Raw genomic sequence first — 25885 nt, 5'->3', positions numbered from 1 at the left:
GAAGTTTTAGAGTACAATGGACTGACAAATACGGGAAATCTGAATCTAAATAGACAAAGGATTAAATGTAGGAGTACAGATATAGAGTTAGATATTATGGTGTATTTGTTTTATGGGTGTCGCTCAGTCTGATTTGCAGTTTGAAAAGAAATATCTACGATTATTATTGAAATTCAATTTTCTTTTTCTTTCTAAATACTTAGAAGCGTAACAGAATAATCGGAATTATAATTTTAATTGTACATCAGACGACTTCTGTCTTTTGAGAATGAAGAATCACTTAGCTAGTTATTGCACACATTTTTAATTGTTTCGCACCTTTTACTGTTTTTATTTTTTATTTGTTGTTTCTATAGTGCTTTCTCTATTTTTAGCGATTGTTAAAAATTTCATTAGTAACATCAACGTCAATCGGCAGTTTATTTTCAAAGTTTTCTCGCTTGTGAGCTGCCTAAGCAAATTTCTTAACGAACGCACCTTTAATATCTTTGTCGATAAACACCCCAAACCGACGCATACGTACAATGATATCGACCACATTTAAGATTAATTAAGCCGCTCTTACGAATAATACCTACAATATCATTGCCCGGATTTAATACCGTGTTTGTTACACAAATCGAAATGTATTGGGTCGGAAACACCCTTCGGCACAGTAGGGTTAAACCTCATATCGGTGTTACATACCCACAATATTGGTATAAAATTATCGGTGCTCTCTATGAAACATTCAAAATTGAGGGATTTTAATTGGCATATGGTTTCTCTATCACTTTAAGGATTTTATTTGAAATACTAATAGTCTATTACAAGCGAAGAGCTGCGAATGTTTATTGTTTTTTTTCGTTGTGCGGTGGTACAAGTTCTATGTGAATATAAATTATTTAAAAATATGAATTACTTCCATAATAACGTACCTCATAAGTTGACCGTTAAAAATTTCAGGAGTACATCTAATTCGGTGGTTGGCTAGCGTATTTATTAAAACTAAATTAAGTATTGAATTCGATTAGGTTGACAGAACAGACCAATTGTAAATCTCTGTACAATAATAATAGGGTTTTGCTACTTTTTACTTTATTACTTAAATTTTTGTTATTTGTTTTAAAAAAAATTGAGATGATGAATTTAAGAAAATCTGTGTGTGATTAATTTATAAACAATCAACATGGTGTTATCGGGGCACCGCAAAACATTTTGAAATATTTAACAAATCACATTTACCGCAACAGAAATGGTGCCTATTTTTATATTCCTTAAATTCCAAGCGAGAAAGCTCAAATTTGAAAAACAAAACCGCTAAAGCTAATGCTAAAAGTAAAACGCCTACAGCCGAACCTTATTCCAACGGCTGGGAATTTGGTTTTGTTTGGCAACTCTCCGCTGAACATTGTGGTGAGTAATGCTCGGTGCATATGCAAGATCACGCTCACCTCCATCACGGCTTATCTACCCGACCCGGGACTCAAACGCGGTACCCTATCGTACACATACAGGCCGAAATGTCGATAAAATCACGACGCAACGTTACACACGTTTAGAATATAAAAAAATATATGTGCTTTTTTGTAATGAATCCCGATTGTTGTTTTCTGTGATTAATATAAAATATACATCTCTTGAAACTTTTCGCACAACACTTGTAATGCTCAGTATTGTAATATTTCCTCGTGTATTAACAAAGGAATAAACAAAAATATCAATTCAATCTAATAAACGAAACCCGAACGCTTCTTATCTTCTTATGCCCATGGACGTCCGCTGCTGGACATAGCCCTCCCCAAGCCTCGCCACAAAGACCGGTCCTGCGCTGCCTGCATCCAGCGGATCCCCGCGAATCTCAATAGATCGTCGGCCCATCTTGTAGGAGGCCTACCGACGCTACGTCTTCCAGACGTTCCAACGCTTAGAACTCAGAAATCAAATCAATGGATTTTGGTTATTTTCAAAAGGAAACCATCAAAACTCTGAATCACGCCCCAAAAAGACTATCACTTTAGTCGAGAAGCAGTCTTATTTGAAGAGAGCTTGAATATTACGTAGTACGATTTGTTTTTGTCTAATAATACGTTTTTATTGTTTTATAGCTTTTGCCCGCGACATCGTCCGCGTGGAATAGTTACTTTGGCATAACGCTAAATTTTACCCACCTCTTCAATTACGTAGAAAGTGAAAAAAATTTTTAATAATAGAATGTTAAGGAGCTATTTAAGGTACCAAAACCACGCTTTTTAACCGACTTCAAAAGAAGAAGTTATCAATTCGACAAAAAAAAATATCTATTTATGTTCACCGATTTCTCGATAATGCTTGAATCGATTTTGATAATTCTATTTTCTTTTTTTTGTTCGAAAGCGTAGACCTCCCAAATGATTCTGTAATCATCAAGATCTGATGATGGGATCCTTGAGAAATCTAGGAAGATCTATAATTGTCAAAGCCTATCTTGAAGTGATTTGGTTGTATCAATGTTGTAATGAATAACGTATTTATTTGGATAGGGATTAATATCATCTTTATAAAAACACCTTCACAAATAATGCTTTGTTTTAGAAATTTGGTTAGCATAAAAAACGTTATAGTGAGCCAACCTTAAAATATAGACATATGCTGTCGCTGTATTTTAGCGAAACTTTAACCTTTTCCGCAGCGCACGCAGCGGAAGTATTCGCCGACGACACGACTGTTTACTATTCCAGTAGAAACAAGTCCCTAATCGCGAAGAAGCTTCAGAGCGCAGCCCTAGCCCTAGGACAGTGGTTCCGAAAATGGCGCATAGACATCAACCCAGGGAAAAGTACTGCGGTGCTATTTCAGAGGGGAAGCTCCACACGGATTTCCTCCCGGATTAGGAGGAGAAATCTCACACCCCCGATTACTCTCTTTAGACAACCCATACCCTGAGCCAGGAAGGTCAAGTACCTGGGCGTTACCCTGGATGCATCGATGACATTCCGCCCGCATATAAAATCAGTCCGTGACCGTGCCGCGTTTATTCTCGGTAGACTCTACCCCATGATCTGTAAGCGGAGTAAAATGTCCCTTTGGAACAAGGTGACACTTTACAAAACTTGCATAAGGCCCGTCATGACTTACGCGAGTGTAGTGTTCGCTCACGCGGCCCGCACACACATAGACACCCTCCAATCTCTACAATCCCGCTTTTGCAGCTTAGCCGTTGGAGCTCCGTGGTTCGTGAGGAACGTTGACCTACACGACGACCTGGGCCTCGAATCTATCCAGAAATACATGAAGTCAGCGTCGGAACGGTACTTCGATAAGGCTATGCGTCATGATAATCGCCTTATCGTTGCCGCCGCTGACTACTCCCCGAATCTTGATCACGCAGGAGCCAGTCACCGTCGACGCCCTAGACACGTCCTTACGGATCCATCAGATCCAATAACCTTTGCATTAGACGCCTTTAGCTCTAACACTAGGAGCAGGCTAACACTAGGGACCCCGGTAACCGTACTCGTCGAACTCGACAAAGAGTTCGCCGTGCAACCTAACCCATGCATCAGCTCGCTGAGTTTCTCGCCGGATCTTCTCAGCGGGTCGTGATTCCGATCCGGTAGTAGATTCATTCGCGAAGCAGCTGCTCTTGAGCTGTTAGGTCTCCTTCGGAGGCGCTCGGGTAACTGTTAGCAAATCCCACCCCTCCTGGCTGAGCCTTTGCTCGCCCACCTGTCCTAGTGAAACTGGAAAGGCCTCCGGGCCACCAGTAATCCTTCAATCATAAAAAAAACGCAGCGGAAGCTCTCCAAAGGGAAAAACCCCGATTTTGAAACATTCTTTATTGGTGCTCCGTTTGTATTGGCCTTAGCGTGATGTTATATAGCCTATAGCCCTCTTCAATATATGGGCTATCTAACAGTTTAGAAGTCGTCGTGGCCTAAGGGATAAGACGTCCGGTGCATTCGTGTTGAGCGATGCGCCGGTGTTCGAATCTCAGGCGGGTACCAATTTTTCTAATGAAATATGTACTCAACATATGTTCACGATTGACTTCCACGGTGAAGGAATAACATCGTGTAATAAAATTGAAACCCGCAAAATTATAATTTGCGTAATTACTGGTGGTAGGACCTCTTGTGAGTCCGCACGGGTAGGTACCACCGCCCTGCCTATTTCTGCCGTGAAGCAGTAATGCGTTTCGGTTTGAAGGGTGGGGCAGCCGTTGTAACTATACTGAGACCTTACAACTTATATCTCAAGGTGGGTGGCGCATTTACGTTGTAGATGTCTATGGGCTCCAGTAACCACTTAACAACAGGTGGGCTGTGAGCTCGTCCACCCATCTAAGCAATAAAAAAAAAAAAAAAAAAAAAAAAAAAAAAAAAAAAAAAAAAAAAAAAAAAAAAAAAAAAAAAAAAAAAAAAAAAAAAAAAAAAAAAAAAAAGAGTGTGATTGCCTTTATTCAATACAACTGCGTTTTTGACCATTTTTTTGGTCATATCCCCATTGTGAAGTCTATTTGCTCGGTATTATTGAGCTATCACAGTTAAAAGACATTTGGTAATAACTTAAAATCCATAACGACATTTACAAGATACTACCAGTCTGCTGTGCATTAAAATCCCGGTGGAAGATTTTACCTTTGATTTACCCCAGAGATGGGTCGTAAGCTCATCTCCTGAGATAAAACTATAAAGAATGTCTTGAAAGAATCTTGGCAAAAAATGACGCACTAAACAATCATTATATCATTGATATCTATGCTTGTTTGCACGCATTTCGCGAAACGAATCCACAATATCAGTTATTGAACCCACTTGAGAAATATAACTATTTTTACAAAGGCCTACGTCGGATTTTCTTTAAGCTGCATGAATATGCACCAATGAACCCGCACGATAAAAAATATCTTATCTTACCGTCAGTCAAATGTCATAAAATAGATTATTTGCTTTGTCTAACGTTCTAACTGGGAATTATAATTGAATTTGACTGTCCAATATTTTGTACTAGCCAAGCTGGGCCTGCTTTACTGGACGACCTTTGTTTAGACTTTACAAAGGGCTTTTACGTTTCGTACAGTTGATATAAAATAGATGAACAGTGTAAAAGACATTAGACAAAAAACAAAAATTAAAGTGACATGACTATAGAACATTATGTAGTACTTAAACGATAGGTTCAAGTAAAAGTGGTTGTGGTGTGGTGTTGGTTAAGGTGATTCTTTTTTTTTTTAATTTTTTTTATTGTCTTTGTATGCAGACGAGCATACGGCCCACCTGATGGTGAGTGGTTACCGTCGCTCATGGACTTCAGCAATGCCAGGGGCAGAGCCAAGCCGCTGCCTACCGCATCTAGAAACCGATGCCCGAATTCCAGATACTTGTCACCATAATGAACGAAACGTGTCTCAAGATTTCAATCTAAAGAATTTGCAATTCAAAAATAATGTTTTTTATTGCATTTATAGGTAGCTCACGGCCCACTTGATATTAAGTGGTTACCGGAGCCCATAGACATCGACAGCGCAAATGCTGCCACCCACCCTGAAATATGAGTTCTAAGGTCTCCATCTAGTTACAATGGCTGCCCCACCCTTCAAACCGAAACGCATTACTGCTTCACAACATTATACCAGCTTAAGAGTTGTCCGCGTCGTTCTCTCTGTATGCTTAGTGCAAGTTTTATAATTTCTTGATAGCGTAAAAGCTAACTCCAATTTGTATGGAGTTGGAACAACGGCCCTAGCGGCAAACGAAGGAAAGCTGTTCCAACTCCAAACAATTTTCATGTTTTTTAAATTAAAAAACTCGCACTAAGCACACTGATCTGATCCATATATTATAATTATCGCCTGGTACGTAAAATCATACGCCATCGGATACCCCGGCGTATTTATACCTAGGTTGTAAATTGCCTTTCTATTAATTTTCAACCAAGTAAGTTTAACCATTTTTGCGTGAGAGAGTGTCAGTCACACAAATATTATCGTAGTAGATAATAGTTGTAGTACTAGATAAAGAAAACGGTACAGTCCGCCAAATATCCTATTCGTCCGTAATAAGATTCTATTCAAATATCTACAAAAATAACGAAATAAAACTACAAAACCCTGTTTGGATCATCAAAATTAAATACAAATTGCATTTTTTAATTATTATTTTTAGTTTTTATTGCCTAGTTGGGTGGACGAGCTCACAGCCCACCTGGTGTTAAGTGGTTACTGGAGCCTATAGACATCTACAACGTAAATGCGCCACCCACCTCGAGATATAAGTTCTAAGGTCTCAGTATAGTTACAACGGCTACCCCCACTCTTCGAACCGAAACGCATTACTGCTTCACGGCGGAAATAGGCGGGGTGGTGGTACCTACCCGTGCGAACTCCCAAGAGGTCCTACCACCCGTAATAAAGTAATAATAAAGTTTCATTTTTCTTAGAAAATAGAAACGTACCTTAACATTGAAAAGTCGTTTGTACAATGTAACCAATTTTAATTTTGAGTTCTTACGAACATGTCTTGATAATGGTTCTTGAAATCTAATAAAAAAATCCGAGAGTATCATTTTTTTTATTGCCCTTGTAGGCAGACGAGTATACGGCCCACATAATGGTGAGTGGTTACCGTCGCCCATGGACGTCAGCAATGCCAGGAGCAGAGCCAAGCCGCTGCCTACCGTTGTCTACGAGTTGCCTGAGAACGATGGTACTGAATTTACTTTAAACCAAAAAAAAATCTAAGCTTTAAATCTAAAAAGCTGAAACGTTGAAGGATCGATTTCATTGTAAAGGACAAGTGAACGCTTATCTAATGTTTCTCGATTCCCACAAAATTTCCATTTGCTTGACGCGTCAAGGCGGCACGTCATACGTGTTCCAAAAAATTTTCTTTGTCTCCACCTTATCCCACTAGGTGGGGTCGGCACAGCGAATTTTTTTATTCCATTTTCTTCTATCAGCCGTTATCTCAACACTCACTCCTCCATCCATCCATATCTTCTTCGGCCGACCTCTTCCCCCTCTACCTTGCACTACCGTTTCCATACATCTCCTAGTCACATGCACTCTATACGTCATCAGTTCTTATCATTCGTCTCTTCTATACGTATTTCAAAAAATATGTACATATATACTGGCGTGATTCTGCAATTTTAGATCGACGGATCGCCATCATTATCAGCTGTAGCGGTTACTGTAATTTCTCTTATGTCATTATCTAGTCAAGGTCTCTTCTTTGATATTGATTTTCTTATCGGATCTAACTTAGCTTGTCACGGCCAGATGGTTCGATCAATATTGATTGTTCGTAAAGCAGTTTGTAGTTGTTAAAATTAAAAAAAAAAAACATGTGTGCAATTCACACGTGGTAGAAGTGAAACCTTCCAAAATTAAAATACAATTATCCTAAACGTCTTAAGTATATGTAAAATTTTGTCATTAGTAAATAATTGTATGGTAGCGCCCTCTGTGAATTGATATTTTAATTTCACGTATAATCCTAAATTAAAATTCACTACAAGAGCTTTCATACACACGTTAGTATTAAAAAATCTCACAGATGGCGCTGTATTAAATAGTATGTATATTTCTGTCTCATTCTTTGCTGGTGTCTCTTACCTGTCGTTTTTTCCGTTGCATCCGGTTTGCATCACAACGATTCTAAAGAAGTTTTCACTTCAAAAAATACTCGAATTGGTCCTTTTAACCGATTACCGAAGTCTATAGAAATGGCTAAGTCAAAACGCCTTTGTGGTTGCATTAATCAGACCCTGAGAAATGCTAGACTGCTCTCTAGATTTTCTGAAAAATTCATCGCAATTGGTCCAAAGGTTTCGAAGTCTAAAAGAAATATACGAACATACACAGACTTTTCGATATATAGAGGATACATTATAAATAATTAGTTCTAATGACTGCTTTACTGCAGAAATGAGCGGGATAGTGGTACCAGTCAACTATTTTATAATACAAGTACCTACAGTACAATAAATTCTGAAATCCTTCCACAACTAGGGTTATCTATGACATTAAAATACAGTCCGCCAAATATCCTATTCGTCCGTAATAAGATTCGATTCAAATATCTACAAAATTAACGAAATAAAACTATAAAACCCTGTTTGGATCATCAAATACAAATTGCATTTTTTAATTTAAAAAAATAAGTTTTTATTGCCTAGTTGGATGGACGAGCTCACGGCCCACCTGGTGTTAAGTGGTTACCGGAGCCCGTAGACATCTATAACGTAAATGCCACCACCCACCTTGAGATATAAGTTCTAAGGTCTCAGTATAGTTACAACGGCTGCCTCACCCTTCAAACCGAAACGCATTACTGCTTCACGACAGAAATAGGCAGGGCGGTGCTACCTACCCGTGCGGACTCACAAGAGGTGCTACCAGTATGTTGCATTATACCAGTTTAAGAGTTACCCGTGTCGTTCTCTCTGTGTGCTTAGTGAGAGTTTTATAATTTCTTGATATTATAATTTAATATTATTTTTTCAATTATAATTTCATACCTATACTTACTATCTATTCTAATTACTAATCTATACTTTAATATTATAAAGCTGAAGAGTTTGTTTGTTTGAACGCGGTAATCTCAGGAACTACTGGTCTGATTTGAAAAATTATTTCAGTGTTAGATAGCCCATTTATCGAAGAAGGCTATATGCTATGTAACATCACGCTAAGACCAATACAAGCGGAGCACCGATAAAGGATGTTTCAAAATCGGGTTTTGTTTTCCTTTTGAGAGCTTCCGCTGCATGCGCTGCGGAAACGGTTAAAGTTTCGCTAAAGTAATGTATGAAAGAATTGTTCCTGTTTAAAAGATCTAAAAACAAGTCCGCGACAGCATATGTCTATATGTTAAGGTTGGCTCACTATAACGTTTTTTATGTTAAACAAATTTGTTCTAAAAAAAGCATTTGTTGTGAAGGTGTTTTTATAAAGATGATATTAATCCCTATCCAAATAAATACGTTATTCATTACAACATTGAAGCATCCAAATCACTTCAAGATACGCTTTGACAATTATAGATTTTTTGGATTTCTCCAGGATCCCATCATCAGATCTTGATGTAAACAGGGAAGTCTACCCATTCGAACAAAAAAAAAAGAATTATCAGAATCGGTTCAAGCATTCTCGAGAAATCGATGAACATACCTACATAGATAAAAAATTATGGTCGAATTGATAACTTCCTCTTTTGGAGTCGTTTAAAAAGCGTGATTTAAGTACCTTAAATAACTCCTTAACATTCTATTATTCAAAAATATTTTCACTTTCTACGTAAATGAAGAGGCCGGTAAAATTTAGCATTATGCCAAAGTAACTATTCCACGCGGCCGAAGTCGCGGGCAAAAGCTAGTCTATCTATACACGTATCGATATGCACTTCATGCATGCACTTCATGCATATCAATCAATATGTGTATTATCATAACATTGTATTCGCAAACAAAGTAATAAGAATAGCGTAAGAAAATCACGATATTATGTATGATAAACCGCATGCATTAGTTCTGGGCTGTCATAGCCAAGCATCTTAATCTCGGACGTCGGCTGCAAACATCAGACGAAATATATCTTGGGATTTTCAAGCGAAAGAACTTGAAACGATTTCATATTACGATGTGGTGTTATTCCAAACTCACACTTCTTTGTGACATTACGATCTATTAATTTTAGGAACAGAAATTTAATGAATAAACATATATTAGATTAGAGATTTAGCGTTTCCTTTTGACACTCGCCTTTTTTAAACTCGCTCGGTTTAGTCTCGCCTTTTTAATTGTTAATATAATATTTCCGATGTTTCAAATACTTTATAGTTTTCGTGGTCATGTACTCGAAATTTCGGATACATAGGTAATATAATGAGTATAAAAAACACGAGACTAAACCGTAAAAGTAGTTTTAATAGGATCAGAAATGGTTTACTAAGCGAATTTTGAATTAAATTGCAAATCTGTGCCTTTTATTTTTACAAAAACATCTGTCACGTCATTATTTTTGTCATTATATTACAATTATACCTATTTAAACGTTTAAGATTACCATTAGCTATAAAAATATTAGAGATTATCTCAACGTGTTCTTGGTAAGGCGTGTTGTATTCCCTCACGAGTAGATGAGGTATTACCATTCTGCCTATTTTTGCCGCGGAGTAGTGGAGTGGTCACGCGTGCCAGTTTTAAAGGGTAGGCCGCTACGCTATACAATGAGACTTCGACCTCATTTGTCATTTGTCTGCGATCCAATAACTATTTTAGAGCAGGTGCACAAGAGCTCAGTGTGCCGTGCTCACCCGTCTACTCAATATTAATAAAACGCATTTTATTTTTAATCAATTTAATCTCGAAATTACCTTCTCATACTGCGTCATTCGCGCTAACAAAATACAGTCTCCTGTCTCTCTCTATACTTAATATTCACTTTATTTTGAACATTATCTGACGTTTCATAGAAGCACAGCAATGACACGTCTAATCACTCGGAAAGAATGGTTGAACGAACACTACGCCTGTTATACCTGTGACCAAATATAACTGATCCTCAATAACGCTGTAGCCCTAAATATAAATGATGTTGCGTACCAAATTCGAGGTGTCTCCGTGGATCTACTTAAAACGGTGCAATGCTCGAGCGGAGGTCCCCCAGGCCGGATTTTTTTTCTGTAAAATTTCAGGCTCCTGAATAGAAAATAGTTTCCAGATGATTAACCACGGCGTTATGTACTGATTTTGCAGGGAATACGTCATACACGGGAAATAGGGATATGAACGTATGAAATATGGTGTTGTTGCTACCGAAATCTCTATTTTTCGCGGATCGTTGCTCGGAAATTGTGAATAAAGAATTTGAATTTGGGAGGGTCGTGCGAGGTATTAAGGCATGAAAAGATTTTCATGGAAACGTAAAATTTCATTTGACATTAAATAACTCGAAAATGAATAAGTAAGTAAGTTATAAAAGGTTCGAAATAACATTTAAATAGTTTCAAAAAAATTCGGAAGCTCTTACAGTAACAAGGAATACTATAAAATTAACTAGCTAGGTATATTTGGAGCTACCGGCAGCAGAATTTTCCCCAAAAACTTTTAATAGTAAATAAACTATTACAAATTAATTCCCAAAACAAAATTTCACGAATCCCAAAACTTTTCGTCCATTAATCTCTGTTTAACGCTAAACGTTTCAAATTGAGGTCACATCAAAAACAAACCAACGTATTATTATTTACGCTACCTGACACCTTCAAAATTCCTGCAGATTTTAGTTTCTGCCAACTTAACCCTAATTAACACGGTATTAAAATTCAAAATAGAATCAGCTAAGCGCAAACAGAATTACGAATTTCAAACTCATTATCCAAACTTGTAGAATGATATTCTCATATTCCTTATTTACGTCGCACTAAGATTGGATTTGGTTTGTCTGTATTTCCGGCTGTGTGTTGCTAGATTTGGTGTTCGGCCCTTGTCAAGTGGGTTCTGTAGCAGACAGAAGTAATGAAATACCTAGCAAATGAGCCGTGTGTTGCCAATAGCAACGTTTCACATCACTCATTTGGGGACTTGTTTTGAAGTGGGAAGGGTTTCGCGTTCATACAGTTTTGTTTGAGGAACATTTATTGAAATATGAACTTTTGGGCTGTATTCAGAGTATATTGATTGCTATCAACAACTAATGAATTTGTTGGCTTTAAGTTTTAATTAGTATTTCTTTGTTGTCTACAATATGTTTTGTAATAAAATGGAGTAGTTAACTGTCAAATCGGTTACTGTAGATTAGAATTTTAAATGAAATAGACAGTTGATTGCATCTTATTTATTAATTTTTTTAAAAATTAAAAAATTTAATCTTATCATTAAACCAATGCTTAGTCTACTTTCAAAAATTCGAATATTTTTCAGAATAGATCGATCTTTGATACGCTTTCGCGCAAAAATAACTTCACGGATCTTTATCACAGACGTGACCCAGACATCGCCGAATCTACATCCTCGACAGTAAATACAACAATGAGTTCACCACTCTAGTTCCTGCTTTAAAAGACAAACGGGACTTAAAATCAACTGATCCAGAAAGATCCAGAGAGTGGTGTTACAGCAAACATTGTGGAACATTGTAAATAATCAAAGTAACATCGTGTAATAAAAATCAAACCCACAAAATTATAATTTGCGTAATTACTAGTGGTAGGACCTCTTGTGAGTCCACACGGATAGGTACCACCACCCTGCCTATTTTTGCCGTGAAGCAGTAATGCGTTGCGGTTTGAAGGGTGGGGCAGCCGTTGTAACTATACTTGAGACCTTGGAACTTATATCTCAAGGTGGGTGGCGCATTTACGTTGTAGATGTCTGTGACTCCAGTAAGCACTTAATACCAAGTGGGCTGTGAGCTCGTCCACTCATCTAAGCAATAAAAAAAAAATAGTTAAATATTTACATGACTGTGTTGAGGTCACTATCCAACAAAAGGTTTCCTGAAAAATACACTCGATCAATACGAAGTATTGCTGACTATTTTTCATCGTGATCCTTTCATAATGTAGCCAACCATTTTTAACAAGCGGCAGAGCGTTTGCCAGGATGGATAGTAATGGAAATTTTATGGTGTTTTATAGGTTTTTCAAAGGTTCGCCGATGTCTTGGACGAACTACGCTCTGCTATGAAGCACTTTGAATAAATTTAAGTGGGTGGCGTTGAGTTATTTGAATTTAAAAGGATTTTGCTTTTTACAAAACACATAACACAACACATAGACGCGTCGTATAATCGAAGCTAAAATAATAATTGTAAATAGTTGTAACAAAAACCGACTTCAAATAGAAAAAAAAAGATATTCCAAAACAAATTAATATACACTAAAAAAATAAAATCATCGAAATCGGTTGACGTGATATCGAGTTATTGAGTTATTCATCTATTTGTCACGCACGTACTTAATGCAAATTTAGGACTTACTAGACGATGACCGAGCTTTGCTCTGTTTTTTTTTTGATAACGCCATCTTGTTGTGTCTTTTTTTTTTTTTTTTATTGCCCTTGTTGGCAGACGAGCATACGGCCCGCCTGATGGTGAGTGGTTACCGTCGCCCATGGACTTCAGCAATGCCAGGGGCAGAGCCAAGCCGCTGCCTACCGTTTAATACTCTCCACAAGCCTCGTTTGAAGAAGGACATGTCATAGCGCTCGGGAAACACCGTGGAGGGGAGCTCATTCCATAGCCGGATGGTACGTGGCAAAAAAGACCTCTGGAAACGCACTGTTGATGACCGCAGTGGCTCCAGGTAGTATGGATGAACTCTACTCCGGTGGCGGGCGGTGCGATGGTAAAAACGAGATGCCGGTATCATCTCGAACAATTCCTCAGAGCACTCCCCATGGAACATACGGTACAAAATACAGAGGGAACCGAAGTCCCTCCGCAGACCCAGAGGCTCCAAACGATCCGTGAGAATGGGATTATCGACAATCCGAACGGCCCTCCTCTGTATGGAGTCAAATGGAAGAAGCTGGTATTTGGGAGCCCCGGCCCAGAGATGGGAGCAGTACTCCACGCGAGGCCGGACTTGTGCTTTATAAAGCAAAAGCCTTTGTCCAGGCGTGAAGTACCGCTTCGCTCTGTTGAGGACTCCCAGCATTTTGGACGCCAACTTGGCTTTGCCTTCCAAATGACTCCGAAACTGGACATCGCTCGAAATGTCGACCCCAAGTATCCCAATACTCTCGGAAGGTTGCAGGGATACTCCTTGGAGAAAAGTCTTTAAAGTGGTTAGTTGCCCTCAATTAAGAAAAATAGTATTATTATTCGCCAATAGATGTCGGGAAGAGTTGATTATTGAAAACACGAATAAAACAACATTTTCTGAAAATAAATCGTAGCTAGATCGATTTATTGCCCCCGAAATAGTAAATTTTATGAAAATCGCTGGAGCCGTTTCCGAGATTCAGATTATAATACATATAAATTAATATACAAGAATTGCTCGTTTAAAGGTATAAGATATGGTTTTCTCATGGATACCATTATCAGAACTGGACTAAATTGAAATGGGACCACAAGGAAAGCGTCAGCTTTTTATTAAATAAAGAATCATGAAAATCGATTCACCCACTCAAAAGTTATGAGGCAACAAACGTAAAAAAACATACCGTCGAATTGAGAACCTCCTCCTTTTTTGAAGTCGGTTAAAAAATAAAAAGTTTCATGTCTTTATTATTCTATTGAAACTTTTAAAATAAGTTTTTTTTTAATATATAAACCGTACACGGGCTGCTAGATCTACTCTTGTCTATATTTAGTCTCTAAATTTTAAAACTTAATATTTTCTAACATAAATCGTCTGGTAGCTGGTAGGTAGGTGGTAGGTACGACGTCTAGATATTGATAGACCAATAAAAATATTAGCCGTTTATTCTCGGGGGCGGGCGACCGGCCAATGTACCCTACTATTTGCTTCAGTAATTATCGTTTTAAACGCGGTATATTCGTGAGAGAGATTTTTATTGTCACACAGAAATTGAAGACTGTTAATTATCCAGCCGGGCTTAGAAGTATGTCGTAATCAATACCACAATGCTTGTGGATCCTGGAATTTATCTTCTCAAGATAACAGGGTATCGTTTGCGGAGACCGGCGTCGTTGGTCGTCGACTATCCCTTCGACGACCCGTCTGTCGGGCGTTCTCGGGACGGCGCCGCGTGTCTGATTGTAGTGTTGACCGCGGGACCCCCCCTCCCCCCCCCCCCCCTGACCGGGTTCTGACCTCGGACGGAGATCGACGTCGGGTGTAAGAGTGCAGGGGAGTCGTTTAGTGGGTAGGGTCCTAAAATTCCTTGGGCCCGCGGTCTGCTCCCAACAACACCTTGCAGATCGTCAAGTCCCACATACCCCGCGCGCCCCTTAGGCGCGGGGAATGTGGAGGAGGTTCGGGCCCCGGCCCGAAAAAAAATCCATTTTACATTGGTTCCATCAATAAGAAGTTATGCTTCGGTACAGTTAGTAGTGTTTAAACACTTAGGCGTCACAAAATCGAGTTTAGATAATTTTTTGAAAGACAAACTTTTGGTTTTTCTCAATATGTATATAGTATTGATATGTGGGGTCGGGCTAAAATACCCCTACCTCATCTCTGCCCTAGGGTGTCGTGTAAGGGATTCACAGTCAAATAGGCAGTAACGTTCTCTGAGAAGTTATAACAGTTCTGCGATCAGTGGCTGGCGTTTATCAGTAGGGCATATCGTAACATTTTTGGGACTGCGGTCTTCTCCCAATCGCCAAGTCAAACATACCACGCGCGTACCCTAGACGTGGACACCTCGTATGAGGTTTGGCTCCCTGTTCAGAAAAAAGCTAGTATTTTAAGCCCTCGCAGATAGGGACCACGATTTTGTTTAAGGATCTTCCACCACCGAGTCTCATATAGCCCGCGCGTTCCCTAGGCACGAAAACAATGTTTCTTAAGTTTGCAGCGAAACTGTCACGTATTCTGATTTGACGGATGGGACAGTAATGCAATACAATTGAGACTTAGGCGGTGCCGATATTCACGTTGCGTGTATAAGCTTCTCCACTTGTCCACGCATTAAGTAAATGAAAAACAAGAGTGAAGTAAACTATGTAAACTAGAGGTCCCGCAGTAGTCGAAATTCGACTATAATTAATTGGAATTGTAAGTTTGTACACTATTATGATTGTATTTTATACTTCTAGAAAATCACAAATTTTGCCAAGACTACACTGTAAAAAATATTAACAAAGACAAACAATATTTAATCTCAATTTGACAACAGACATCAATTTGACAATAGATAGTATGCATGCGTGTGTGCGTCAAATACATGGTATGTAGTGTGTGTAATGTTTTCTTTATTGATTTAATGTATCTTTTATGCATTATTTTAAAAAAAATATTTGCATTTTGCACTTCTTCTCTATATTCTCTATAAGTGTGGAAAATTTCATACTCCTCCGTCCGCGCAATTTTCGTAAAAAGGGATACAAAGTTTTTGCTTCACGTATTAATATATAGATAATAAACTACATTGAATGAATACTTTGAAACTCTGTTTTATATGTTGTTTTTGTGTGTTATATGTTGATTTTTTGTTTGTAAAAATATTTTATTTTGTCTCCCAACAAAGTAGGTAGCATAATAATCTTTGTTTTGCATTTCTTTCTCAATCGAGTGTACTACGAGTTCTCATACTTATTTCTTAAACGTAATCCTATCATTTGAACAATTTTAGATATTGTATTCTCCAGATTTGTGAACAAAATCTCATACGATAGTATTATATTTCTAATTTCTTAAAATGTTGCCCGATTATATATTATTATTACTATTTCTCTTGTTTTTTTTTGTTTTTTATTGCATCTAAGCAATCCATCTAAGGCTGGACGAGCTCACAGCCCATCTGGTGTTAAGTGGTTACTGGAGCCCATAGACATCTACAACGTAAATGCGTCACCCACCTTGAGATATAAGTTCTAAGGTCTCAAGTATAGTTACAACGGCTGCCGTACCCTTCAAACTGAAACGCATTACTGCTTCACGGCAGAAATAGGCAGGGTGCCTACCCGCGCGGACTCACAAGAGGTCCTACCACCAGTAATTACGCAAATTATAATTTTGCGGGTTTGATTTTTATTACACGATGTTATTGCTTCACCGTGGAAATCAAAGTTATTTTACGCAAGCTATTCTTTGTTATTTGAATTACTTAAGTTAGCGCTTACCTAAAATCATTGAACCTACAAGAATTTGTGTACTTTAACATGTTCCCGAGTCAACAGAAATTTCCTTAGGTTATGTGGAAGCTGTTTAGAGCGGTCAACGCCCGTCTGCCGCATATAATAGAGGTGTAAGCCACAGTATAGAGCTAAACAGTGGTTACATTTTAAATTTTTATTTTTTTTATTTTTTTGCTGTGAAGATATATATTTTCAAAAATTCTCTAGGTTAGAATTATCTAGGAGACACTAAAATCACATAGAAACCCCTATGCTATATAGCTCTTATCGATATACTGACTTTGCTTTAAAGCGTCCTTCGGAATGAGAATACGGTAATGGATACATACGACATCGCTTATGCATCAAGCAATGCTACAAATAGTTTCTAAGAAAATATTGACTTAAGACATGCTCACGAACGAAATCCACGACAGAGGGGTAACAGTTTTTAATAAAAATCAAAAAGGTCCTTGAGCAAATCGCGCGCAGTGGTTTGGTCATATCAAAACAAACTTACTGTTATATGAGGCACATACTTACCTTATTCCTTAAGTATTCAACTCGCGATACTAGTCTAGACTTAATTTTCATTTTAAAGCCGGTATCTAATTGATAAATTTTGATGATTTTTCTATACTAGACGGGTAGACTCTCAATGCCCTTCATGTTAATAGCTATTACTTTTACACACAAGGTTTAAATCCCTGTTGTGTATCTCAAATTATAATAAACGTCCCCCTCTCGGGAATCCCCGAAATTGCCCGAACCTGAGCTGCCTCAGACAAGAATTGGACAGATCAATGTTACCTGCTCGTTGGACCTCTTGTGAGTGCGCACGAGTCCTGCCTATTTCTATCGTGAAGCAGTAATGCGTTTCGGTTTGAAGGGCGGGGCAGCCGTTGTAACGTAAATGCGCCACCCACCCTGAGATATAAGTTCCAAGGTCTCAGTATAGTTACAACGGCTGCCCCACCCTTCAAACCGAAACGCATCACTGCTTCACGACAGAAATAGGCAGGGCGGTGGTACCTACCTATGCGGACTCACAAAAGGTCCTACCGCCAGTAAAGTGCGTGATTTGTTATCAGTTATAATTATTATGTTAATTATACAAATTCTTCAAATTTACTGCCACGATAAAAGGGAAGGCTATATACATATAAGCCTGCAGTGAAATTTATTTATGTTTCCTTCTTTTGGCCCACGGACACATTAAAGGACATAAACATGTGTTGTTAAGTCTAGTCTAGACTGAAGGACGTCTATTCAAGGTCGTATATTATTCGCATAAGCTACTTCTAAGTAAATAGACTTTCAAACATGTGATCTGATTGTTTTAAATCGAATTTTGAAATACGTGTCTTTTTTAAAGTTTTTATTATTATTATATCTATATATTAATACGTGAAGCAAAAACTTTGTACCTCTTTTTACGAAAATTGCGCGCACGGAGGAGTATGAAATTTCCCACACTTATAGAGAATATAGAGGGAGTGCACAATGCTAATTTTTTTTTTTAAATAATGCATAAAAGATACTTTAAATCAATAAAGAAAACATTACACACACTACCATGTATTTGACACAACACATACATAAAAATATACTCTTTGTTTACTGTCAATTGAGAAACTTTTGTTATTGTTTGAAGTCTGTGGTCGAATTGAAAATAGATTAATATTGTTTATCTTTAATATTATTGATCTATAATGCAGTTACGGCGAATACTGTGATTATATTATCAAAATATAATAGTGTTTGACAATAGAACTATAATAATGCTTAAACTTATAATTTCAATTAATTACAGTCGAAATTCGACTACTGCGCTGTCACTAGTTTATTCTTATTATACAACTTCCAACATTTCGTATACCTTACAGCTTAGATCTCGGCTGAGTATGGTCTTAATTGACATAATTTAAATATATTAACCAACGCTCAGATCTACGTCACTAAAAATTAATGTTTCTTTATAAGTACGTCTTCTATGCATTTCCAAACCATTATGACGACGCTTGGTTCAGTCGTTCTTGGAATTTCCAGGGAAAGGTTCTTGACATAATGGCTACTAGTGTGTGGTGAGCGCATTACTTCAACAAATAAGGCCAACTGAGTTTCTCGTCGGATCTTCTGAGTGGGTCGCGTTTCCGATCCGGTGGTAGATTCTGCGAAGCACTGCTCTTGCTAGGGCCAGCGTTAGACACGTCGACAAGTTAGAGCCCCGTGAGCTCACCTACTCGTACAGCTATGCTGGCATTACAACCCAGGTTACCGGCGGCATTTGTAGGAAAAAAAAATAAACAAGGAAATTTCATATATTTTTACTATTTATAGCATAACGTGGCCGATTGTCGTTAGTAATTAAAAAAAAAGTCCATAACATAAACATAACATTTCAAAATATTCGCGACATTGAGAATTGTGAATCGAAAATAATAAAAGCTAGATTAGAATAGCAATAATTGTTTTATATTTAGATTTATTCGTTTAATACATTTTTACTTGTGCTATGCGTACAAAGCAATAAATGCGAATAAAATATACAAAACACTTTAAAAAAGATTGGAAGTACATTACAAACACGTGTTATCACGTATGCTAGTTAACAGCGGTGGTCTCAATACTATTCTTGTTCAGACTTACACATATGTCTTTAAATTTAAACAGAGTTATCAGCAACATGCTTCGTCAAAAAGTACAATGCTTACTTTCAGCTGCAAGCGTCGTCATTTGTCTTTAAATTAATTTCTTTAAATTACCAGCCAGATTGTAATTTCAAAATATAGGGGCATGTCTTCTTATATAATTATTATTATTTATAATACTTCAAGCATATTAATCTACATTGGCGGAGTTAATGTCAAAGGCATTCTCTACCAGTCGACCGAGAATGTTGCAGTATTAGAATAGTACTATTAGATACTCATATATTATTGATTGATAAATTCACGGAAAAAAAATAATAAAATAAAGAAATTAAAATTATTAATAGCGCTTAATCGGTTTATGTTACACATTTTTATGTACGATTTCTAAAATAAAAATTATATCAGATAAAACAGCTAATTTAACAAGAAACGCCCAGTGACAAACAAAATAGTTTTGCGAAATTATTAATGCGTGGAGATATGAAAGTCCGAAATAATTATAATCGCCATTATTACTGTTGGTATGGCGACTTGAGAGCCGGCATTGTGTGGGTACCACCGCCCTGCGTATTTCTGCGGCAAAGCAGTAATGTTTCAGTTTGAAGGGTGGGGCAGCCGTTGTAACTATAGTGAGACCTTAGAACATATATCTCAAGGTGGCGGCATTTACATTTTGTAGGCAGCGACTTGGCTCTGCCCCTGGCATTGCTGAAGTCTATGGGCGACTGTAACCACTCACCATCAGGTGGGCCGTATGCTCGTCTGCTTACAAGAAAAAAAAAAGATCTCTGGGCTCCAGCAACCACGTAACATCAGGTGGGCTGTGATCTCGTCCACCTATCTATGAAATAAAAAAAAGTTCAACAGTATTCGGCTTATTGTTGAATTTGTTGAAACTGACATTTTGCTAATATTAGAAAATGCCACTAAGAAAAACTAAGTGGAAACTAATCAAAAGATTTGTATACGATGAACATCAAATAAAATATATTAATTAATCAAATAAATTATATTAAATATTTTATAACTGTGAAATCATATTTTGTAATAAGTAAGGTTTCATAATATCATTGTACAAAATTGTCAGGCGATCAAGCTGATATTTTTTACTATCGGATATATCTCTGAGCGCGTACGTTCTACCACAGTCGATAAAGTATCAGCGAACCCTATTAATACAGGGAAAGGCTACGATTTTTCTTCTTCTTTAATAATCCCCGAGATAAATCGCGTCCAACTAAAGAATACAGTCAAAGCAATATTCAATATTTAACCGACGAAAAACTGTAACATTACGATTATTTAGTGCACCATTCTATTATGTTATCGCAAAACCGTAATAATTTACCCCTCTTAGGGACACAACAAAGAGGCCAAATAAGTTGCGCCCTCATCGCCGAAAATTTTGGGGAGAGAGTTCTCTTTCGCTCAGTAAAGGAAAGGCAGTCGGGCTGGGAGGACGCGTGTTGGAAACGCTTTGCAGAAAGCGCTGGTAGGATCGTGTGTGAATTAAAAAGACGACAATCTCGAATCAGTGCAAAAGTGACATTCAGTAAGATTTTGTTTTTGGTATACGTAAAAGGCAAAGGGATTCTTGTTGAGTGCTCGTGTGAAATTATCGGTTGCTTACGTCACGTGCCCCTTATCAAATCGCGTGTTTGTATTTACGTATATAAATAAATATAAATTTATATGAATATTTTTTGGTTTTTTTCTGAAACGAAAAGCAAGGGAACGGAGTAAAAATTATTTTGTATCAGTTTTTCAAGGTGATTGTTTTATTGTTTGTTATTATTTTTTATTTTTATTGTTTCGCTTTTTAATAACCACAAGCAATAATTATTAAAATAACCAGCATTGAATGTTATATCATTTTAACTGCGACACCACATTCAAATTATTCATTCATCTTTGGACATTTATTTCACGATATAAAATATATCCTAGAATAAATAAATAAAAAAACTAAATAAATATTTAACTAACTGACCGATCATGATTAATTTATAGAGAAACAGTAGGCATTGTATACAAATTACTTCATAAAATGAAACTTTGATTATTGAAGTATGCACAAAAATGGAAATACTTAGGGAATTATTTTTTTTATAATTACGAAAGAAAACCGGTCTTTAATTTCACTTTTTTTTAGTATAGATGTAAAGATAAAACCTTTACTATTTAAAACTCATTTGTTTTTAAAAATGATTTTTCTTCAGTGTCATGGAGTGAAGTCTGTCATTGAGTATAAACAAAGTGCAGTTTTGTATAGCATTTTATTTTTATTGCTTAGATGGGTGGACGAGCTCCCAGTCCACCTGGTGTTAAGTGGTTACTGGATCACATAGACATCGACAATGTAAATGCACCACCCACCTCGAGATATAAGTTCTAAGGTCTCAGCATAGTTACAACGGTTGCCTCATCCTTCAAACCGAAATGCATTACTGCTTCACGGCAGAAATAGGCGGGGTGGTGGTACCTACCCGTGCGGACTCACAAGAAGTCTTACCACCAGTAAAAAAAGCTTATTAATACTGTTTACTGTTTAATTTTTAATATCAATTTTCATAGAGATTAAGGGCTTTATATGTTCTTAACTTATTATAGATCTAACAGAAAACGCAATTAAGTATTTTATTGTTTATTTAGTCTGAATTACCTTATATCATTATATACATAAATAAGGGATGGAAAAACTTTTAACCCGACTCCCATACGATTGTGATGTGACTATGCGTGCATGTTTAATTCTTTGGCACGATTTACAGCCTAAGCCATTGATGCATTTGAACTAATGAGATTTCGATGCGTCGCAAAAATGTCAAATTTTTTTAAAAGTAGAATCTCCATTTATTCTAAAATACAAATTAAGAATGAGAAACTTAAAAAAAAAAAAGTTTTTTAACTATACATTTTTTCAATCAATTAAACAATTAACCTTTAAACTTGCAGTGAACTTTTATTTTAAATGTTTACAGTGCTCCTGATCACATATTATTATGTTATTTGACTTAATTAAAGGTTTTCGCTAATTTCATTATTTTTATAAAAAAAAAATATTGTGCGGATTTTAAAACTATGGCCACACAGTAACCTACTTAGATTGATTCATAAGAATGTTAGGTCAAATTCTACTAATAAAATATCGTTGATCATAACAACAATTTTGTACGCTCTGTATTCTTTGTGTTTTTAAACTCAATTTAAATCAAATTAATTTTTCATGCATTTCTACACGAGTTCTCTGTAAAATAATATCAGATCCCTATTTCACTATAAATCTTTCTGTAAGCTTTCGTTATGAACTCGTTAATATTTTATTAGAACTACAATTAATAAAGGAATAACAGAGACAAAAAGAACACAATGACTAAAATTTTTTTAATTTTAATTCAATCCTAAATATGATTGATTAAAAATATAGAACAAATCGACCACCAAATCTGTCTGTCATTACCATCAAATACATACGTAAAGAATCAATTCTAATAGACCAAAATAAAATAATTGACATTGTTGATATTCAGGAACGTAATTAGTAACTACATAGTTACATGTGTTGAATAGTAATAAAAATATGTTAGTGTGGCAACACCGGCCGTCCACATGGCAACGTCGTTAACACGAACGCGTGCATTTGTAAACAAACAGCACGGGAATCGAATGCAGCTCCAATGACTCACTGGTTTTACGCGATCGCCCCATGACAACGAGGCGAGGGGAATTTTTAGATTTTCAGATATAAAACGACGTTTGCCATATCTTATACCTTTAAACGAGCAATTCTTGTATTTAATATAAATATAATCTGAATCTCGGAAACGGCTACAACGATTTTCATAAAATTTAGTATACAGGGGATTTCGGGGGCGATAAATCGATCTAGCTACGATTTATTTTCAGAAAATGCTGTTTTATTCGTGTTTTCAATAATCAACTCTTCCCGACATCTATTGGCGAATAATAATACTGTTTTTCTTAATTGAGGGCAACTAACCGTTTTAAAGACAAAACAAGATGGCGTTATCAAAAAAAAAAACGAGCAAAGCTCGGTCATCATCTAGTAAAAATAATCAAATATAGGAACTCATTGCTAAATAGATACGGACCGCTTTTGCGATTAAAAATGACTGCTGTTTAGATTCGACATGGGATTGGATTTTCTGTGATTATATACAAATCAATAAATAAATAAATGGGATTAAATCACGCACGGTCATCCGATCCCAAATCAGGATTCCTTGCGTTATGGGTACCAGAGACCGATATACATACTTATATATATACACATATAGATAATAAACACCCAGACAAACAAACAAAGCTGTTCATCACAAGAATGTTTACTCGATCTGGGAATCGAACCCACGACCCTGGACGCGACAGTCAGGGCTGCTAACTACTACACTAACGAGTCAGTCCGAAACAATACAATTAATTTTCAGTATAAGGCTGTTTATGTCTAACACTGTAGATTGTAGCGTCGTGTTAAAGTTACTATGAAGAGGCAGATACAAAATTAAGTCACTAACTATAGTTGAAGCTTTAATAGTTTGACGGAAAACAAATTGTTCTTCGGTTAATTCAAACTTGAATACCTGGTCTTCCTACAAAAATCGTGACTCAAGGTAGAGTCCAAAAAACATTCTTCTAACAACCTTTTCATAGATTTTTAACGTACTATAACTATACTTGACCTTGTAACTATACTTGAGACCTTAGAACTTATATCTCAAGGTGGGTGGCGCATTTACGTTCTAGATGTCTATGGGCTCCAGTAACCACTTAACACCAGGTGGGCTGTGAGCTCGTCCACCCATCTAAGCAATAAATAAAAAATAAAAACTAGCTTACGAAGAATATATGTACCGAAATATAAATTTTAATTCTCATACCGATCCATAGTTGAAAAAATACATGAACCATTAAGTTATGTGATCGCTATGTTACTTTAAATTTAAGTTAATTTGTTTAAAACGATCGCACAAATTATAATTCGTATCGAGTCGAGATGCGATTTCGTAACTTTCGTTCAGGCCGTGAAGCCGGTCCTCCCACGTGGCCCGTGGGCGATGAATGGATAACAAGACGAGCTTTTTTGCCCATATCGGAACTGTGTCGTAAACTTTGTGTTGTCAATATAATGTGTATTTTTTTTTTAAAACGTCATAAATAAACAACAGAAAAAATTGTCGTCATTTGTGGTGGCAAGGAGGAAATGATTCGTTTAGTGTGTAGTAGGCCTCTAAAAACCACTCTTGGGCTTGCAGTCCCCCTGCGGATCGTACAGTCCCACATATCCCGTGCGTACCTCATAGGAGGTCCGACCCCGGCCCAAAAAAAAGGGAGGAAAGAATTAATGTATATCTTTTCAGTTTTTTTTAAGGGAATCCTTTTTATTATTGCTTAGTTGGGTCGACGAGCTCACAGCCCACTTGGTGTCAAGTGGTTACTGGAGCCCATAGACATCTACAACGTGAATGCCGCCAATAAACTTGAGATATGAGTTCTAATGTTTTAGTATAGTTACAAAATTGATAGGAGGTCCTTGGTATAGGTAGCCAATGATAATAATGTCTTAAACTAGATGTCAAAATGTTAAAGATATTAGTATTCTTTGATCACGCAACTTGCAAAGTAATGAGACCCTAAAATTGTTGATCCGAATGAATGAGCCTCTTGATGCTAATAAAAGTATTCTATATCATATATCTTCACTTCTCTATCTATAATTGACAATTGTTACAATCGGTTGAATTTGTATAATTAAAATCATCATTCTATGATGTTTTTTTTTTTTTTTTTTTGGTCAGGAGGAAATCGCCGGACTTCCGCCCTCCACTGGGGATAGAGGGCGGAGCATGTCAGAGTCGAACTGACTAAAACCTCTTGTCGCTCAACAACCAACGTCCAAACCTCGCATGAGACAGAACTCATGAAGAGGCAAAGGGGGGAAAGAGAAGCGTTTAGTGCGGAGCACATCTCTCCCATCACCCTCCCCCTCGGGACGCCGGACCGGCGGTCGTCGGCGCCACGACCACCAGCCCTCTCGGTCGGCAGGCTATCCGGAGCCCGCCTAGATGGCGCCGGTTAGAGTGAGCTATCCTACGGAATACCCCGCTGGGTCAGAACCAGCGTGGGTCGAGGATAGCCGGCCTTCCATCACCCGGATGCTCTTGCGTAAAACGCGTGCAGAGCAGCTTGCACGACGTCCTCTTAGGTCCCCCTCGCCGGTCCCCAGACCGACATATGAGGGGGACCCGAAACACTTAGAGGGCCAGGGCTTGGGCGAAATCCGCCTCCCTGGCCCCCGCTCGACGGCGGCGGGATTGTGCGTCTCTCACGCGCCCCGCCGCCTCCTTCTGCGAGATGGTGCACTCGCAGAAGTCGAGCATCGCCTTCCACGACTCGTCGTCGCCGAGCATCGATGCCACAACACTCGGCAACGACAAGTCGTTTCCTACTTTTGCGACGAGGACACGGCGCCACCCCTCCCATGCGGGGCAGGCGACGA

At 37.6% G+C, this 25885-nt stretch overlaps 1 protein-coding gene across 7 annotated transcripts in view; it reads left to right on the top strand.

Moving 5' to 3' along the window:
- Window positions 1–25885, top strand: part of LOC101740438 (uncharacterized) — a 495801-nt gene that overhangs the window by 226511 nt on the left and 243405 nt on the right. The window contains exon 1 of one of the 7 annotated variants that reach the window (XM_012693584.4): window positions 20466–21137. The exons of 5 other annotated variants lie outside the window; for them this stretch is intronic. The gene's annotated coding sequence lies outside the window, so the exon portion shown is untranslated. Of the gene's footprint in view, window positions 1–20465; window positions 21138–25885 lie in introns of those variants that run through there. One more of the 7 variants, XM_062670723.1, reaches the window with a different exon arrangement.

This window comes from Bombyx mori, chromosome 10 (genome assembly GCF_030269925.1).
Source record: "Bombyx mori chromosome 10, ASM3026992v2".
Classification (NCBI taxonomy): domain Eukaryota; kingdom Metazoa; phylum Arthropoda; class Insecta; order Lepidoptera; family Bombycidae; genus Bombyx; species Bombyx mori.
Note: the sequence above shows the minus strand (reverse complement) of the source record. Positions and strands in the feature narration are given on the sequence as shown.